The sequence below is a fragment of the Coturnix japonica genome, chromosome 2 (genome assembly GCF_001577835.2).
Source record: "Coturnix japonica isolate 7356 chromosome 2, Coturnix japonica 2.1, whole genome shotgun sequence".
In the NCBI taxonomy this organism is placed as follows: domain Eukaryota; kingdom Metazoa; phylum Chordata; class Aves; order Galliformes; family Phasianidae; genus Coturnix; species Coturnix japonica.
Genome location: NC_029517.1, coordinates 134,164,799 through 134,170,314, shown reverse-complemented (window position 1 = coordinate 134,170,314; position 5,516 = coordinate 134,164,799). Strand labels below are relative to the sequence as shown.

The following is a 5,516-nucleotide window of genomic DNA, read 5'->3' as shown; positions in this document are numbered from 1 at the left end:
CACACCCTGACAGCAACCACCTGCACCCTGCAAGGCAAACCACGCACTCACCACGCTCCTCTGTGTCACTGATGGCACACGGCATCAGCAGCCATGGCTACTCTGCTCATGGCACAAAACATTGAAGTAGGGAGCATTGTCAGACCATGCTGTCTGGAAAATTGACCACTTCAACTTTCTTCTTTTTTTGCACTTGAAATTTTGCTCCTTTCACTGGTGATCACCAAGTGGATCCTTCCTTTATATGCATTTCTTTCAATAAATATCTCATGCATGCCAGCCTCAGAGTCCTCCTCTTCATTCCTATGCTTAATATTCTTTCCACTTCGCCCAGTAGACTTACAGGGCTCTATAAATGAACGCCTTGGGTCCAAAAGGATCCCAAAACTCCTGCCTCATACATTTTTCTAGCAATAGCACTGTTGGCGAGTATATAGCGTTTATCTGATCACATACAGTCATAGAATCATAGAATCACCAGGGTTGGAAAAGACCCACAGCATCACCCAGTCCAACCTATGACCAACAGATGTCACTAAACCACGTCCCTCAACAAAACATCCAGGGTCAGTGACTCCTCCACATCCCTGGGCAGCCCATTCCACTGCCTGACCACTCTTTCAGAGAACTAATATTTCCTAGAACCCAGACTGAACCTACCCTGGCGCTGCTTGAAGCCATTCCCTCTAGTCCTATCACCAATAGAGAACAGGCCGATTCCCAGATCACAAGAACCTCCCTTTGGGTAGTTACAGAGAGCAATGAGGTCTCCCCTGAGCCTCCTCTTCCCCACACTGAACCATCCCAGCTCCTTCAGACTCTCCTCATAAGCCCTGTGCTCCAGACCCCTCACCAGCTTTTTTGCCCTTCTTTGAACACGCTCCAGGGCCTCAAAGACTTTCTTGCACTGAGGGGCCCAAAATTGGACACAGCACTCAAGGTGCAGCCTCATCAGGGTGGATGATGTCTTTCTGCACCTGCTGCCAATGCTAGTTCTGATATAAGACATGATGCCTTCTAGGTAATTTGCCCACGCTGCTGTCTCAAGTTCAGTCGAGCAACATCCAATACACCCAGGTAAGTTTCCTCTATGCAGTCTTCCATCCAATCTGCCCCAAGCCTGCAGCATTGCCTGGGGGTGCTGTGGCCAAAGTGCAGAACCAGACACTTGGTCTTGTTGAACTTCATCCATTGGCTGCAGCCCTGCTATACAGCCCGTGTAGATGCTATGTAGGGCCATCCTTCCCCTTGTCCTGTACCGCTGAAGCCAAAGCTGAGCAGAACACTTGGGGTGAGGCCGCACCAGCACAGAGCAGAGTGGGACAACCCGACTCTCTTCAACTAGCAATTCTCATCTCAGTGCAGCTCATGATACAGTCAGTCATTTTGGTTGCCACGACACACTGTTGACTCAGACCTAACTAGACATCAACCAGAACCTCACTATGTTCTTCTGTTGGGCTGCTCTTAAGTCTCTCATTTCCAAATACTCAGATATCTCCCTGGTATACCCATTACAGGATCAGAATCAAGCTCTTGCTCTCATTCAACTTCATGCCACTGGTGATGGCCCCGCCCTCACATTACTCTAGAGATCTCTCCAAGGCCCCCTAATACTGAGAGCCAACTGTTCATCCCTAGTCAGTATCATTCACAAACTTCTTATTTTGTACACATTTGAGTCCTGTATCCAGATCACTTAGAACAACATGGAAGAGGGCAGACCCAAAAAAGGAGCTCAGGAGAATCCCATACCTCACTGGCCTGGATGAATAACCACATCTAATGGAAGTCATTGAGCTGCTTTTCTGACCCAAAGCTTCACCCAGCATATCACGTATTTCTCAAGGTAAGTTCTCAACATTTTCTCCAGATGAATTTCATGAAATACAGTATGAAGAACTTGGATGAAGTTCATGGAAATGACACACAAAAGGTTCCTGTGGTGAACAACATGGGTAATCTCCTCATCAAATAAACTGCCATTGGGATCTGTGAACCACAATAATAAGAATGCCCAAATCAGGCTTCCAGAGATGCTTGGAACTGGAAACACCTCTAACAACAAAGACACAAAGCAACAGTGCATGTGTGCCAAGCAATGACCTCACTGACAACACTGCTCCTTTACTGAGCGTTGGCCACTACTTCCGCGTGCCATGACATGAAGGTGCAACGTGGCACCTTTGGCCTCCAATATTCTCACTTGAAAGGTGCCGCTGCTGTCAACAGGACACGACCTCAAGAGAAGGACGTGAAATGGCAGAGTTCCTGGAAGGAGAACACACAACCCATGAGTGGCAACACTAAAATTTTGAGATGAAAGCTGGAGCGCACATTAAAGAAGTGGGACATCCTCGCGGTGGGCCCATATCAAATGGGAATGCTCGAGCACTTCTGGGGTCAGGCACCACTTGCTGACTCAGGCCAACTGACATCAAACCAGAAACTGCGATCTTCTTTTGGAAGAGCTGCTTTTAAGTCTCTTTACTCTTCCAATCCTCAAATGATCCGGCGGCAGTTCTGCAATCAGCTGCAGATCCACATCCCTCTTCTTCAGGCCTCCCTAATCCTGAGAGAATCCAGAGGGAGTCAGACTGCTCTCGGTAATTAACATCTACAGTCTTGTTGATCTGTACGCATTCAAGTCCTGCATTTTAGAATAGGATGGCAAAAAGGGCAGAGTTTCGGAAGACAACAGCACCCACGCGCATGACGTGTAACATTACTCATACAATGATAGCTCGCCAGGCATGAGACGGGATCCATAAAGTCCGACCATGGGTAAGTCGTGAGTTAACCTACCTGCTAGCACCACCTGGGGACCCCATCACAAGGTTCTGGCCTAGCCTTTCAGACAAGTGCTTTCATGGGCCCATCATCTCCACCTGTCCAACCACATACAGAGCGTCAGATTCTGGGCTGAGTATGGCATGGTCAAATGATACCATTAGTTTAGCATGGAGCGTGTGAAGGTTGGAGAACTTCTGAACCATTATCCTTTCTCTGGGCTGATAGGCCCACCACTGAGTCATTGTGAACCAGGGACCTGTCATTTGAACTCCACCAAGTTATGCTATCTTTTCCTTTCTCTATGGAACTCCAGTTCCTTTCTTGATAACTATCATAGCCGAATACAGAGAAATAATGCTTCTTCCTTGACGCTTCACTCAACACGATTGCAATCAAGCGCCTAAGCTATCAGACCTTCCAGTGAACCATGCAACACTCCTCGTCCTCCAGCTCGCGCGCTCTCGACTATGCCATTCTCACTCCACGAGCACCAAGAGAGGAGCTGCGGGGCCTGCTCACACAGACAGGTGCTCCTCAGCTCCATCAGCTACAATTCCCCATGGATGGACTGAGCTGAAACCACAGCCAAAACACGCAGTAGAAGGCTTAACGCCAGAGGACCTGGCCCCTTAAGGTTGAGCCTTTGAGGTGGCACGGAAAAGGGGGTAATGGAGATGTCCAGCTTGCGTCAGCACAACTTCCACAGAAGACAAACAGATTGGGCGTGGTGATAATAGTATCTCATGGTGAAAGGGAGTAAGGCACGTTGGGCGATCGAGGCGAGTCAGCTCAGATATGGCGATAGATGGTGTGCAGCAGAAGTGCTGTGTTGCAAAAACAACAGCCAATGCATGAAATTCCCAGAGCTTGCCTTACCGAATGTTAAGTAGCAGACAAGAATCGTGGGTCCCAACCACAATTAAGTTGCGTGGGAACTAATCATTTTCGAAATTTACAGTTATGTGCTAGTTTTGCTGGGTTGACGCTCCTCCCTTGTCCAACACCTTACTGTTCCACTAGGGTATGTGAAGTCCACGTTAGTGGTTGTAGTGGAAATCTTACCCAGTTGCAGGGAGTCTAGATGGTGAATAGAGATTTGAGAGAGGATCAAGAGGCGATAAAAACAGCGGCGAGCGTCTCCGCGGTAGAGACGCTGAAGAAGAAGCTTTACTGATAAGGACACTCTCGGAGGAGATGCGGTACGCACGGATGAACGAAAGATACTTGCATAGAGAACACAACACGCCGCAGAGAAAAGCCACGCGTCGAACTCAGACATCCATGATAGACAAAACAGGGTCTACACACTTCTGCATGCACTGACTGAAATTACCATCCCCTTGAAACAGCGCCGACAGGCGTCAAGAGGAAACACCCCCCCCACCCCCCCCCCCCCCCCCCCCACCCAGCATGAGAAGGCAAGTTGAGCAAAATTGGAGCCGTTGTGGATATGACACACTTCAAACGCCATACCCGGCTCATTGAATACTGGTCAAACTCATTGGCACTGCAGCAGCGGGCTCAGTCGCACACGCATTATGCTGCACATGCCGACACACCGGGCAGATGACTCTCTACCCAAGCCACCATGGTTGGCACTCACACACCCAGCACCAGCGATTTTACAGAGCTGGTCCATAGACATTTACACTCGCTCTGATTCCTGCGACAAACTGTCTGCTGTGTTACTTCCTTTTGACACGGCTTACCTCCTCCTCTTGGCATAGCCAACTACAGTGGATGCTGACGTGTCTCCTGTGCAGCGACCCCGCGTGAGGTCCTGTTTCTGGACTCCAGCTGTAATTGGCCCCAATGGTCTGGCGGTGCCCACCTAGCTAACTCCAACCCCTCCTACAGCCGACCAGCGCTCCAGCGTACAGCTACCATCCCTACGGCAGCTCACCCAACCACCTTCTTCTTCAGGACCCTCCACCCCCAGCACTGATGTCCTCGACTAACGGACCTGCTGCCGCCCCTGCGGACCGGGCACACCGCGATAGGCTAAACAGCTGCAACGAGCCCTGTGTCAGCAGTGCTCGGGATCATCCCAGTCGTCATCCGACCTTTACCACCGTGGATGGTACACCCTGCGGGACCCATCCGTCAGCTCCTATCCCCCAGAACAGCTCCGCGGATCCTCCTTAAATTGCAGCTCTGCCGTGGTGCAGCCGCCCTCTTCCGCGTGCCCAAGCGAGAGCTGTCATCTTCCTCGGCCGGCTTCTGGCTTCTGGGGCGGCCCTGGGCTGCATTCAAACAGTGCGGGAGAGCCGCCGCCTCACCAACCTGCTCAAAGCAGGCTCCGATAGCACCACACCCTGACAGCAGAACCCCTGCACCCTTCAAGACGCCAACCAACGCACTCAACCACGCTCTTCTCTGAATCCTCTTCTTTCTCTGGAACGACGCTCATGGTCATGCTACATGCACTTGCAGCCATGGCTATTTGCTTCCTGGTGGTCGTGACTCGCCTTTCCCTTGGTTCATGAAGCTGATCTTTCTACGTCATGGAAAGTGCTCACTGCATGTTCGCTGAGCGCTCAGATTTTTTCCCCTTTCCTACCATTACTGGGCGCGATTGCGTCATTCGGCGGACACTTCTTGCCACTATGAGGGACACGAATCTATAAGCGGCAGATTAGGGGGAATACGAGGGGACGCGCATGAAGGAACCTCGGACGTGTCAAGGAGGTTACAACAAGAACTCCTGGGCCTATTCACCTCGT

At 50.6% G+C, this 5,516-nt stretch overlaps 1 protein-coding gene and 1 long non-coding RNA gene across 2 annotated transcripts in view; both read right to left on the bottom strand.

Annotated features, from left to right (window-relative positions):
- The window catches only part of LOC107310635 (feather keratin 2-like), a 66,418-nt gene that overhangs the window by 20,762 nt on the left and 40,140 nt on the right, over positions 1-5,516 (bottom strand). The window lies entirely within an intron of this gene.
- The window catches only part of LOC116652997, a 20,951-nt gene continuing 17,523 nt past the window's right edge, over positions 2,089-5,516 (bottom strand). The window contains exon 2 of the long non-coding RNA XR_004306310.1: positions 2,089-2,271. This is a non-coding gene — a long non-coding RNA (uncharacterized LOC116652997). The remainder of the gene's footprint in view (positions 2,272-5,516) is intronic.